The sequence below is a fragment of the Staurois parvus genome, unplaced genomic scaffold, assembly GCF_062004578.1.
Source record: "Staurois parvus isolate SC_StPar_1 unplaced genomic scaffold, SC_StPar_1.0 ptg000233l, whole genome shotgun sequence".
NCBI classification, from domain to species: Eukaryota; Metazoa; Chordata; class Amphibia; order Anura; family Ranidae; genus Staurois; species Staurois parvus.
Genome location: NW_028318029.1, coordinates 134734 through 149706, shown reverse-complemented (window position 1 = coordinate 149706; position 14973 = coordinate 134734). Strand labels below are relative to the sequence as shown.

Sequence of the window (14973 nt, the reverse complement as noted above, 5' to 3'; positions counted from 1 at the left end):
ATAATTTATCATTATTATCCAGAAGGAAATAGCAGTTTTGTACATATTTTTACATCCGCCTTATAGCGGTTTTACTGCTACAGGGTGGCTATCCTGTGCAAAATCATGTGTATACACGTGTTTTTGCACTTTCGCCTCACGGGGGCATGCGTGCGCCGCCGGTGGATTGCTTCTGCTGTGAACTGTCACATAGGCACAGCACTATTGTGACAGGGGACAGTGATTGATTGTTTGTCCCTGCAGTGCTTGGAATACGATCCATCAGTTCCTCTTGTACTAACACCACCTAGTGAACGCCAAGCACATAACTAGGCACACACTTAACCCTTTGATGTTAACCCCTTCCCAACCAATGTAATTAGTACAGTAATCAGTGAATATTTTTATCATTGATTAGTGTATTAGTGTCACTGGTTCCCACAAATTGTCAGTGTAAAAATGTCCATCGCAATATTGCAGTCCCGCTATAAATTGCTAATCGCCGCCATTACTAGTATATAAAAAAAAATTCCGGTATATATCCCATAGTTTGTTATAACTTTTGCGCAAACTAATCAATATACACTTATTGGGATATTTTGTTTTACCAAAAATATGTAGCAGTATACATTTTGGCCTAAATTTAGGAAGAAATCTGATTTTTAAAATTTGTTCATTGGATATGTTTTATAGTAGAAAATAAAAAATATATATATATATTTTTTCAAAATTGAGTCTTTTTTTTGTTTATAATGCAAAAAAGTAAAAAACGCAGAGCTGATCAAATACCACCCAAAGAAATCACTATTTGTGGGAAAAAAGGACACAAATTTAATTTAGGTACAGTATTGCATGACCGCGCAATTGTCAGTTAAAAAAATGCAGTGCCGTATCGCAAAGGGGGGTAAATCTTCCAGAGCTGAATGGTCATGAGCAAAGAAATAACGTTTTAAAAAGTATTTTTATTTTGCCTATCCTACCAGGGCCTCAAATCTCCTTTTCTCTTAAAGAGGAGCTTGTTGTTATGCAAATTTAATGTATTCACATGGCATCTGTGTTGGAAAATGTTCGAAGATCAGCAGTTGCAGCCAATCATCTACAGTTATTGATCAGTGTACCCCGAATTCGGTGAGTACCGCTGTCAAAATACAGTGTCCTAGCTTTGTTTGTGTGGAAAAACCTATTAGTTTAGCCTGTACTCTTTAGTTAACTAATAATGTTGTGGAAATCCTTTTGCATGTATGAAACATTCATTTGTAAAAGACTGTGCATACTGTACATACAGGTAGAGGGGGTACTGTTACACAATTAGGTAGTATCAACAAACCAGGATGGATGCAACTCATGTATTGCATATGTGCTCATAAATAACATATATGCTGTACTGTGCTACAAAATGGCCGAGGATGTTTTTTACTGCGTTAAAGTGTATATGAACCCATATTCTGTATTTCAGTATGTATGGCATTAAGTCTCACTGGGGTTATTTACTAAAGCTGGAGTGTGCAAATCAGGCTCACTTCTGCATAGAAACCAATCAGCTTCCAGGTTTTATTGCCAAAGCTTAACTGAACAAGCTGAGGTTAGAAGCTGATTGGTTTCTGTGCAGAAGTGAGCCTGATTTTACACTCATCAGCTTTAGTAAATAAACCCCCTTGCAAATCACTTTCTTGAGCAAATCCTTTCTTGTTAATCTGTTGCATAGTTTCTTTCTTGGATATCCTGACAGTAACAGAACTTTCTGTTGTCGGCTGACAACACTAATGCCAGTTAATGTGGTTGTAAACCCTTACATACAGCCTCAGGTGATACAAAGAAATGAAACAAATTCTCCTATTGAAGTTGTATTTGTTTATTTGCAGCAACAACAGACCCTTCCTCAACAGTAGATCCCTCCCAGGAACAACAGACCCTTCCTCAACAGTAGATCCCTCCCAGGAACAACAGACCCTTCCTCAACAGTAGATTCCTCCCAGGAACAACAGACCCTTCCTCAACAGTAGATCCCTCCCAGCAACAACAGACCCTTTTGGAACAATAGACCCTTCCCTCAGTAAGAGATTCCCCCGCCATCCAGCAACAACAGATTCCCCAACATCAATAGACCTTCCAGCACCCCTTGCCATTTTATAAATTCAGTGGTGGAGGTGCTGAAGCTGCCTTACCCCCACGTTCCTGCTAAAAAATAGCCCTGGGTCCATGTAAGTTCATGTGCATGCATCCCATGTAACCCAGTTCATGTGCATGCATCCCATGTAACCCAGTTCATGTGCATGTAACCCAGTTCATGTGCATGCATCCCATGTAACCCAGTTCATGTGCATGCATCCCATGTAACCCAGTTCATGGTTCATGTGCATGTAACCCAGTTCATGTGCATGCATCCCATGTAACCCAGTTCATGTGCATGTAACCCAGTTCATGTGCATGTAACCCAGTTCATGTGCATGCATCCCATGTAACCCAGTTCATGTGCATGTAACCCAGTTCATGTGCATGCATCCCATGTAACCCAGTTCATGTGCATGTAACCCAGTTCATGTGCATGCATCCCATGTAACCCAGTTCATGTGCATGTAACCCAGTTCATGTGCATGCATCCCATGTAACCCAGTTCGTATGCATGCATCCCATGTAACCCAGTTCGTATGCATGCATCCCATGTAACCCAGTTAACGCGCATGCATCCCATGTAACCCAGTTAATGCGCATGCATCCCATGTAACCCAGTTAATGCGCATGCATCCCATGTAACCCAGTTAATGCGCATGCATCCCATGTAACCCAGTTAATGCGCATGCATCCCATGTAACCCAGTTAATGCGCATGCATCCCATGTAACCCAGTTCATGTGCATGTAACCCACCCTTCTGTGCAGGTGTAATAAATGGAGGGGGAGGTGATTTTAATACAAGTACACAGGTGAGCAGCACTGGATGGTACATGAAGGAACACATATAACATATAAAGCAGGTGTTACCTCAAGTTCAAAAGAGGAAAAAACACTTGAAGACAGCCATTGAAGCTTATGGGGAGGCACCACATACACCCCAATGGCCCTATTTTATTACATGATGTGACGAGGTTCCCCAGTCCTCGTGGTGGAGGGAACAGTGTTCACAACGCAGGGTGCCATAAAGCTGGCAGGAAATGAACGGCTCAACATATTAATGGTTACCTCACCAGTACAGGGCACAGTCCCAGGGCAGACCATGTGACTGGGCATGTCGAGGACGAGCAGGAAGTAAGCTTTCCTCACACACATTTCCTCTGCTGGACGGGATTTCATCTGATCTGTGAACGTGGTGAGTGTGTCTAAGTAGCAGAGTCCTAGGAAATTCTAATCAGGGGGCCAATGTTCCAGTACGAGGAGCACGGCAGGGGGTGCCCAGTGTCATGCACACCGGAGAGCTGGCACTGCACTGCTGTGTGTATAGTTCAGTGTGCCTCACCCGTGTACAGTCCTGCCAGGTAGGCGCTCCTGTGTGGACTCTGCTCTCAGGACAGGGCCACAGTGACTGCTCCAGGCCCAGCTGAGTAGAACAATGAATGGCACTTCGTGTGTGTTCTGTGCTGCCAATGGCCAGGACTTTCAGTTTTGGTTTGTTTTTAATTGTAGTTTTTGTAACAACAAGCGTCCTAAACCTGAGGTTGTTAGGTTCACCTTGTGATCTATGAGTAATGAAACAACCACCATGGAAGATGTGGGATAATGATGTGTCTGCTGGAACTACCACCCTGATCCAATTCTACCCCCTATACACACCAAGGGGTTGATTTACTAAGCCCGGAGAGTGCAAAATCTGGTGCATCTCTATGTACAAACCAATCAGCTTCTTCAATAAAACCTGAAAGCTGATTGGATTCTTTTGTACTCTCCACTTTTAGTAAATAACCCCCCAATTGTCCAGGTTATTGTCAGGGCCCTTACTGACATGACTGTCACTATTGATTGCTAGCTCTGCAGGTCAACTGACCCCCAGAACCCCACCACTGCATAAAAACAACTGTAACTGTAGGTAAAAGTAATTACTTAACCTTTATTTAATAACAAACATGTTTCATTTACCTGCTCTGTGCAATGGTTGTGCATAGAGCAGACCCAATCCTCCTCTTCTGGGAACCCCTGCCCTGGCTCTTCCTGCCATCTGAGTACCCCCCCTTCAAAGCGAGTCACTCATGGGGGGTTCACATGGCTTCAGAGCCCCACTGCTTGTGCTCATAGACACATAGTGGAGAAAATCGCTGCTCTCATGCACAGTGCTGGATCAATACCAGACTTGATCCTTTAGGCAGGGGGGATCCTGGATCCAGGAGGTTTTGTTTTCACATTAATGCAAAGAATGCCTGAAGGTAATAAAAACCTTAAGGCTTTGGAACCACTTTAGACAAACTCTAATTGTGATGTTTACCCATTAGGTAAGCATTTCTCAACCTTTTTTTAAAGGCAAAGCTCACCTTAAAAAAAATAATAGTAATATACACAAAAAAGTGCATTTATTTTTTCCCTCAGGAGCCTGCAGAGCATTGCTCCCACAATTATGGAATCAAGGGTGCATTGTCAGGCTCCTGCAGACACTTGCTGCAGCTTTCTGCCCGTACCTTTGTATGGGGATTTCTGCCTGAAAGCTGTAGGAAGTGTCAATAGACTACATAGGCCTGGGCACACCATAACCACCCCATGCAGCTCACATTCTGTGTGGCCCTTTCCTTTTGTAAATTAACAGTGAGTGATTGGTACCGTTCATTTATGACTGAAGCATAGTAAACTTTTTACCATGCTTTGATTTGTCAGTGAACAGCAGAGATCACTTCCCATTCATTCACTGTCCAGTGCAGCTGAGGCTGCAGAGAAAGGGACTGGCGAATCTCTGTCCTCAGTCCCTTTCTCTATCTTAAAGAATAAGTTCACCTTTTGGACAAAAATAATAAATACATTTTTTTGCAGGTAAAAAAATGTACATTTATTATTTTTGTCAAAAGGAGCCTATAAAACATTACACAAGTGATCAGTAGATTGCTGATGCCATGCAGGTCTCCTGCAGACCTGTCAGAATATCTGCTTGCCGTACGGGATGTATGAGCAAGCAGATATACTGACAGGAAGCTTCAATTAATTTCTGGGACTTGTAGGCACTCATTCACAGAACTCTGTGAATGAGTGACATGGCCATGTGGGGGGAGCCCGGCATGACCACGTTGTTTTCAAATCTGACAGATAGTACAGGGAGAAGTTATCCCATACTATCTCGGAGGGAGGGAGGGGGCAGGGGATGTGGCTGTTGCTATGGGAACATGTTACATGTTCCACCCTAAAACAGGTGGAACATGTAACACATTCCAAAGGTGAACTTATCCTTTAAAAGTGAGACATCAGGGGTCTAAACCCCTGATATTTCATCAAAGCTGCCCAACTGGGCTAAATAAATAAAAAATAATATTGTAAAAAAAACAGTTTTAAATAAAAAAAAAAACATAAAATAGAACTAAAAAAAAAATGACACCATCCACAGTTTATTACATACTAAAAAGGTTTGGGCACATTTGTAAAAGAGTGTGTGTGAGTGTGTGTATGTATGTGTGTGTGTATATTATATCATATATATATATACATACATACACACACACACGTGTTTGAGCTTTGGGATGCACACCCTAATGCAATAGGCCACGGACACCTACCGTATGATGGACTATGAGAGTACTCACACTGTAGTGTATTTATTCATAGATTCCTGTGAATAAATGTCACAGTTGTGCAGGAGGAGCCCCACACAGTCATTCTGTTTTTTTATATCTAACAGCAGGTGTAGGGAGAGGATCCCCCACCTGTTGTCATGAGGGAGGGGGAGATTGGGTGTGTGTTGGGGGGGTGTACTGGCTGAACACGTAACGCCCTAAATGCTGGTGTAACTTTCAGGAAGGTGAACTTATCCTTTAACATTCAGGAACCCTTTAGCTAACTTTCAAGTCTAAGGGAACCCAATACAATTTTTTTATTATTATATCTACAGCTACACTACATCAGCATGAAGAGCAACTTAAACTTTAGGAATACATAAAAGAATAAGAAATGTGGAACTTTTGCATATTTTGAAACCTGCTCTGTATGGCAATTATGTTCAGTCATACTACTGAAATAAATGACAATAACGTGGACATTGAAAATTGTTGCATTTTCTCTTATTGATGGGTCAGTAAATCACTTCTTACACTGATGGTCAGTAAAATGTTCATTTTCATGGTTGGTTAGAAGAGCCTCCTTAAAATAGTGATCAGTGAAATGGCTGTTTGCATTGGTACATAGTGGAGTTGGACCCCTGTAGATTGTTGATCATTGGGTGATTACACTGGTGGTCATTGGGAGATGGACACCATTCCAGTGATAAAAAGCAGGGAGAATGTCCTTATATTGGTGGACAGTAGGAAGAATGTCCACCTTAAAGATCTAAAAAAAACTAAAATAAAACTGATGTCAGTAATTGCTTATCTGGGCGGCGAAAACTGCTCATTGGCCAAGTAACCCCTAGCAACCTCTGAAGGAAACCTGGCTGAGGAAGAGTCCATTAAGAAACCCTTTGTCTTATGTGTTCATAATTGGTGATTAATCAGTAGCAGGTTTGATGACACTGAGCTACTAAAAATCACAAGTGTAGTTCTGAAGATGAAATGCAAGTGTAAAACAGCCAGTCCAGCACGGTCAGCAGTAGTCACCTCAAGGTATATTTTCAATGAAAACATTTTGGGAAGGGCCTGATATACACATTTCCTGGAATGATGGGTTAAGAGCCTGACTCCAACACATATGACCTGATAAGGCTCACTATTGGTCCATTACTGTGATTGGTTTGCCTCACTGACTGCTAATCAAGGTTTAAGGGGCAGAATAGGGTGGAACCAGGCTCTCAGCCCATTGGAATAGGAAATATGTGTATATCACATTACCTGGTTTGCATACATTGAAAGAGAATTTAACATGTAAGCACCTCTAGGTATCCGCTATATGCTGAGAACGTTGGATTACATGGTCTTTACATTTCAGGTTTATGTTCATTAAAAGGTGAATCAATGTATTGCTCTAAGAGGGCATGCATGACATATGGGCAAATGGTATTTTCAGCCTTCATGCTTCTCTCATGATAGATTGTATCATTGGTAAAAATAAAATGAAGGTAAATAGCTGTGAGCTTAAAATACATTAGCATCTTGTCAGGAATGGACTGGCCAGCAATAGTGGGACTCACCTGCCTTATGAGCTGCAGTACCAGGGCTGGCCAGCGGGTGCTCCCAGCAATCAGAGACTCAACCTTGCAGCCAGTCAAACACCTGGAACTAATTATACTGGTGTATTTAAGGGACATTCAGACCTGCAGACTGGGCCTTGGTGTGTGTTTCTCCTGGGCCCTGTTTCCTGTTCCTGTTCCTGTCTGATTCTCTGCTGACCCTGCTCTGATCCTTGGCTTGTCTGACCATTCTCCTGCTCCTGATCCCTGGCTTGTCTGACCATTCTCCTCTGCCTGACCCACTGTACCACGCTGCCCGCTACCTGCTGAACCTGGCTTGTGACCCCGACCATTCTCCGCTTGCTCCCCCTGTACCTACCTGCCCGATTGATATTGACCCGGCCTGCCTGACGACGCTTGCATTGTATGTACTGTTATCTGTGGGTGGTTGGTTTGTTTGCACTGTGTTATGTTTTAGTATTGCACTGCGTTTATGTTTGTATTGTTAGTGTTAATAAATTACATTGTTTATAACATATCTGAAGTCTGCATTTCCCTGCGTCAGTCACACACCTCTGGTCATACCCGGGAGCCCTGACATTACACCAAGGCCAATCCTGACCAGAAGTGGCTGCACAGGGAAGCCATCTTGGTTTGTTGATGGGAAGGATGGATCTTGATGAGGTTGTGTATTTATATCTGCTAGTGTTTGATGACAGAGAGTATGCTTATCAAACTCTGAAGGAGTATACCCGGGATGAACTGCTAGAATGTATACGGCTCGCTCATGTTCTAGTAGATCAGGGCACAGAATTCTCTGAGGTGCAGCCATTGATTCAGATTTGTGCGGAGTTGGTTTCATCTGGTACATCTGAATGCAGGGATGAATTTTTGCCACCATTTAGTGCCGACCAGGTAGAGTCCCTGGTATGGTTATTAGAGGATGATGTGGATTGCTTCTTGGAGCATTATGCTGCATGTTCACCACAGACACTAAGAGATTGTATAAACGCAGTGCAGTCTTTGGTCAGACAGGCTTTGTGTAAGCTCAGCTTTGTTCAACCCCTACTGCAGACATGGACAGATTTGTTGCACCCAGCCTCAGCTTACAAAAACCCAGTCCTGCTTCTAATCTATTTCCTCAAAGCTCTATTCCTGCATTCCCAACAGCTCCTCCTGCCCTGCTATCTACCGCATGTCAGTACCCTGTTCCCACTCGCTGCACCTATCCTGCCTTTAACCCTGTAAAAAAGCCCTCTGTAGCAACTGCTCCCTCTCCTGTTCCATCCTCCAGCTCTTCTCTGTCTCCAGCTACTCCATTCGTTTGCAGACCTGCGTTTACTTGCAGTGCTCCAGTAGTTAAAACCAGAAAAAAGCGAAAATTCTTTCCAACCAATACCATCCTGCCAGTATCCAAACCGGTGAGCCTGCCTTCCGTGGTTCAGCCTGAAGCCTCTACTCAGCCTGATGCCTGTACGCAGCCTGATGCCTCTACTCAGCCTGATGCCTCTACTCAGCCTGATGCCTCTACTCAGCCTGATGCCTGTACTCAGCCTGATGCCTCTACTCAGCCTGATGCCTCTACTCAGCCTGAAGCCTCTACTCAGCCTGAAGCCTCTACTCAGCCTGAAGCCTCTACTCAGCCTGAAGCCTCTACTCAGCCTGAAGCCTCTACTCAGCCTGAAGCCTCTACTCAGCCGGATGCCTCTACTCAGCCTCAAGCCTCTACTCAGCCTCAAGCCTCTACTCAGCCTCAAGCCTCTACTCAGCCTCAAGCCTCTACTCAGCCGGATGCCTGCATTCAGCCTGATGCCTCTACCCAGCATGATGAACTGATCCAGCCTGACGATCCTATTAGGCCAGTTGACTCGATGCCCGCTGTTGATCCAGATGATCCGGTACCTGATGCGGTACCCGCTGTCGTGTCAATTGACTCAGAGCCCGCTGTCGTACCTGGTGACTCGGTGCCCACTGCCTTGCCAGATGACGCGGTGTCCGCTGCGAGGTAAATGACCTGATGCCTGGTGACCCAGTGCCCGCTGTCATATCTGGTGACCCGATGCCTGCTGTCGAGCCAGACGATCCAATGCCTGGTGACCCGGTGCCCACTGCCTTGCCAGATGACGCGGTGCCCGCTGTCGAGCCAGACGATCCAATGCCTGGTGACCCGGTGCCCACTGCCTTGCCAGATGACGCGGTGCCCGCTGGCAAGCCAAATGACCTGATGCCTGGTGACCCAGTGCCCGCTGTCATACCTGGTGACCCGATGCCCGCTGTCGAGCCAGACAATCCGGTACCTGATGACCCGGTGCCCGCTGTCGTGCCTGGTGATTCGGTGCCCGCAGTCTTGCCAGACGACTCGGTGCCCGCTGTTCCGCCAGACGACTCGGTGCCCGCTGTTCCTCCAGACGACTCGGTGCCCGCTGTTCCGCCAGACGACTCGATGTCCGCTGTTCCGCCAGACGACTCGATGTCCGCTGTTCCGCCAGACGACTCGATGTCCGCTGTTCCGCCAGACGACTCGGTGCCCGCAGTCTTGCCAGACGACTCGGTGCCCGCAGTCTTGCCAGACGACTCGGTGCCCGCAGTCTTGCCAGACGACTCGGTGCCCGCAGTCTTGCCAGACGACTCGGTGCCCGCAGTCTTGCCAGACGACTCGGTGCCCGCAGTCTTGCCAGACGACTCGGTGCCCGCAGTCTTGCCAGACGACTCGGTGCCCGCAGTCTTGCCAGACGACTCGGTGCCCGCAGTCTTGCCAGACGACTCGGTGCCCGCAGTCTTGCCAGACGACTCTGTGCCCGCAGTCTTGCCAGACGACTCTGTGCCCGCAGTCTTGCCAGACGACTCTGTGCCCGCAGTCTTGCCAGACGACTCGGTGCCCGCAGTCTTGCCAGACGACTCGGTGCCCGCAGTCTTGCCAGACGACTCGGTGCCCGCAGTCTTGCCAGACGACTCGGTGCCCGCAGTCTTGCCAGACGACTCGGTGCCCGCTGTTCCGCCAGACGACTCGGTGCCCGCAGTCTTGCCAGACGACTCGGTGCCCGCAGTCTTGCCAGACGACTCGGTGCCCGCAGTCTTGCCAGACGACTCGGTGCCCGCAGTCTTGCCAGACGACTCGGTGCCCGCAGTCTTGCCAGACGACTCGGTGCCCGCAGTCTTGCCAGACGACTCGGTGCCCGCAGTCTTGCCAGACGACTCGGTGCCCGCAGTCTTGCCAGACGACTCGGTGCCCGCAGTCTTGCCAGACGACTCGGTGCCCGCAGTCTTGCCAGACGACTCGGAGCCCGCAGTCTTGCCAGACGACTCGGAGCCCGCTGTCGTGCCTGGTGACTCGGTGCCCGCCGCTCCGCCTGGGGGTCCGGCGCCCGCCGCTCCGCCTGGGGGTCCGGCGCCCGCCGCTCCGCCCGGGGGTCCGGCGCCCGCCGCTCCGCCCGGTGGCCCGCTGCCTGCCGCTCCGCCCGGTGGCCCGCTGCCTGCCGCTCCGCCCGGTGGCCCGCTGCCTGCCGCTCCGCCCGGTGGCCCGCTGCCTGCTGCTCCGTCTGGTGGCCCGCTGCCTGCTGCTCCGCCCGGTGACCCGGTGCCTGCTGCTTCGCCTGGTAATCCGATGTGCCTCTGCCCGGAGTCCAGCCCGATGTGCCTCTGCCCGGAGTCCAGCCCGATGTGCCTCTGCCCGGAGTCCAGCCCGATGTGCCTCTGCCCGGAGTCCAGCCCGATGTGCCTCTGCCCGGAGTCCAGCCCGATGTGCCTCTGCCCGGAGTCCAGCCCGATGTGCCTCTGCCCGGAGTCCAGCCCGATGTGCCTCTGCCCGGAGTCCAGCCCGATGTGCCTCTGCCCGGAGTCCAGCCCGATGTGCCTCTGCCCGGAGTCCAGCCCGATGTGCCTCTGCCCGGAGTCCAGCCCGATGTGCCTCTGCCCGGAGTCCAGCCCGATGTGCCTCTGCCCGGAGTCCAGCCCGAACATTTTGCCCAGCTAGGACTGTTTGGAGCGTCCTGAGGCCGCTCCTTGAGGGGGGGGTACTGTCAGGAATGGACTGGCCAGCAATAGTGGGACTCACCTGCCTTATGAGCTGCAGTACCAGGGCTGGCCAGCGGGTGCACCCAGCAATCAGAGACTCAACCTTGCAGCCAGTCAAACACCTGGAACTAATTATACTGGTGTATTTAAGGGACATTCAGACCTGCAGACTGGGCCTTGGTGTGTGTTTCTCCTGGGCCCTGTTTCCTGTTCCTGTCTGATTCTCTGCTGACCCTGCTCTGATCCCTGGCTTGTCTGACCATTCTCCTGCTCCTGATCCCTGGCTTGTCTGACCATTCTCCTCTGCCTGACCCACTGTACCACGCTGCCCGCTACCTGCTGAACCTGGCTTGTGACCCCGACCATTCTCCGCTTGCTCCCCCTGTACCTACCTGCCCGATTGATATTGACCCGGCCTGCCTGACGACGCTTGCATTGTATGTACTGTTATCTGTGGGTGGTTGGTTTGGTTTGTTTGCACTGTGTTATGTTTTAGTATTGCACTGCGTTTATGTTTGTATTGTTAGTGTTAATAAATTACATTGTTTATAACATATCTGAAGTCTGCGTTTCCCTGCATCAGTCACATACCTCTGGTCACACCCGGGAGCCCTGACACATCTCCAGAGTCAGTAGTATGCTGCAATTCCTTTTCTCCTGAGAAAACAGAATGATCATATGATTTTCTGTTTCAATAGATTTGTTTTTCAAAGATTTAACATAATGCAATGATACAATCAATATCAAGCAAATGACAAGAAAAAAAAAAGGCATACATATAATCCAAGAGAACCAAATCTAACAGGCTGGCCCTACCAAATAGTGCGACCGTGTGCCGAGGGTGTGGGATTCAATAACTGTAATCACCAAATCGCAAAAAAACTGTTAAAATTACAGTTGTGAATGGACATTACAGTAAGATGTAGACTAAACATCAACTCAGTTTCACGGAGAGGTGAGGGAGCAAGAATGTCAAGAAATATTCCCAGTACTGCAAGGCACGAAGCCTTGCTTCCTGAAGCATATTAAGATGGGGAGATTCTGAGGTCTCCCCCGTGACATCCATATAATCTTCAAATGTTAACAAAAAGTGAAAGGAAAGGGGTGAAAAAAAAAAGAAAGTTGGTCCTCCTGATCTGGATCCGCCCACAAGGTGTCATGATTATATATATTTTTTTAAATTTATTTCAGCTATTTATATAGCACCGTCAATTTACAGTGTTTTACATATATATTGTACATTCCCATCAGTCCTTAACCCTCAAGGGGTGTACAATCTAAGGTCCCTAACTTACATTCATACATACACATACTAGGGGCCAATTTAGACAGGAGCCAATTAACCTACCAGCATGTCTTTGGAGTGTGGGAGGAAACCGGAGTACCCGGAGAAAACCCACGCAGGCACAGGGAGAACATGCAAACTCCAGGCAGGTGGTGCCGTGGTTGGGATTCTAACCAACGACTCTAGTACTGCCAGGCGGAAACACTAACCATTTAGCCACTGTGCTGCCCATATATGATTTTATATGCATAAAAGCGTCTAAGAACTCATGCACATGGGAGTACCAATCTGTTGTGTTCAGATATGTGGTTCATATTGATCTAAATACAGTATTGTATGTTATGGGCCCATGCACACTGCTCTCTTTTGGTTGACAGCAATTAGCTGCATAAACCAAAGCTAAAGATCTGTGTTCTTTGTCCTGCTTTTGAACCATATTTTACACTGTAAACATTTGTACTAATGATTATATGTGTACAGAGTTATGGACCCTGGGTGCTGCTGCACAATGCCAACACTTAAACAATAGTGTGTAAGGTTTCTTCACAGTAAGAGCTGTGAAAATGTAGAATAGACTCCCTCAAGAGTTGGTTCTGGCCAGCTTAGTAAATTGCTTTAAAAAAAGGCCTGGATTCTTTCATAGATACACTTGATAAACAGTAACTGGATACTAACCTTTATAGGTAAATTTGATCCAGGGAATATCTGATTGCCTCTCGGGGGATCAGGAAGGAATCTTCTCCCCTGCAGGTGCAAATTGGATCATGCTTTGCTGGGTTTTTTTGCCTTCTTCTGGATCAACTGTGGGTGTAGGATTATAACTTTTTTTTATGGTTGAACTGGATGGACTTTTGTCTTGTCAGCCAGACTAAATATGTAACTATGTAAGCAGTGGGTGCCACAACCACTGATTGCACTGTGTTGGTCTTGAATACGTCATTCATGCTGCGGCACAGGAGCAGAATAACTTTAGTTATTCAGAATTACTGCACATGTACCACTTGAATGACTCATTTAAGGCCAACATGTAAACAATGTGTGATCGGTGGTGCTCGCTGACTACATGCTATTGTATACTTCAGATCTGAATAAGTCATTCACATGGTGGTGGCATATGTGCAAAATGTGCACATCTCAACTCATATAGACATTAAGGGGGGATGACGGGGTGAACTAAGATGCAACATGGATCTACACAGGATCTGATGCCAGCAAACATCCTGCGCAAAACAGTATGGCCATGTGCATAAGGCCTAATCTTTGAGGAGGAACTGATGGCATTAGATAGTAAGTTATCTTGTGACTTAAAGCTGAAGAAAAAGTTACCTTTGCAGTATGTCTTCCTCTGCACTGCAATGCTCGGGAAATTAGACTGATGGAATACTTCCCTTATTCCTTGTACCTGCAGGCTTCCTTCTTTGTAAGACCTGTCTTCCAAAGCTGCTCCTCTTCGCTGTCCAACTTCATGCAGCTCTCCAACATTACCAAGTACAGTGCAATATATGCAAGGATGTCAAGGGCCTGTCCACATCCTGCAAGAGTTGAACAGTGGAGGAGAGTTCCAGATGCTGAGGGAGTTGAGAAGAATAGGGTAAATTCACCTTATTCATCATAGCCATAGTGAGCATGGGCGGACCTCATTGTTGCTGAGCTAGGTGCAGAGAGAGCACACACCTAACTTCTGCAGTCTCCTGGAATTAAAGCCGTAATAAAACCAAATTCAAAACCATATTATATTGCACCTTACCAAACTTTGGATGGGGTGGCATCAGTTTTTTATTTTCTTTGGCTTTTTTCCCCTCAGTTTTCACCTGGTGATCTGGCCAGTAACATGCCTTCTATATTAATGAGGCACAACCCTGGAGGCATACGTACAGGAGGCACAGCAGACAGCACCATTGTCAGTCTGAGGGGAAGGGGGGAGTAGTGGTAAATGTTTTAGCAGATTACAAATTGAAGCCAAAGTCCAGCTCACACTTTATAATTAGTTACAGCAAACCTTTTTTTTTTTTCCTTTTGGGATAAGGGTTTTGCATGAATAAATAAAAGCTGATCATTTTAATCACCCCTGCCAGTATTACATGGTCTATCTCATCCACCTAAACTGACACATTCTGCTGGATAGTTGAAAAAGCAGGCTTTTAAAGAACAACAGACTTGTTAGCTGGATCCCCTGATAAAAATAAAAAAAAGCCTAAAAAAATTAAACAAATATAGCAATCACATCTAAGAATTGTTAATCTGCAATAAAATATGTTTGCTTTTGGGTTTAACCACTTGCTGCCCTGGCACAGTACATTTACTGAGGCAGGTACAGTAACACACACACATATATATATATAGATACATACATACACTGCTCAAAAAAATTAAAGTAACACTTTGAAAACACATCAGATCTCAATGGGGAAAAATATCATGCTGGATATCTATACTGATATGGACTGGGTAATGTGTTAGGAACATAAGGAT

General features: G+C 46.7%; 1 protein-coding gene across 1 annotated transcript in view; it reads left to right on the top strand.

The window, feature by feature from the left end:
* TMTC4 (transmembrane O-mannosyltransferase targeting cadherins 4) overlaps positions 1 to 14973 on the top strand; it is a 186354-nt gene that overhangs the window by 154865 nt on the left and 16516 nt on the right. Inside the window, exon 1 of the mRNA XM_089679948.1 lies at positions 3141 to 3284. The gene's annotated coding sequence lies outside the window, so the exon portion shown is untranslated. Of the gene's footprint in view, positions 3285 to 14973 lie in introns of the transcript that reaches the window.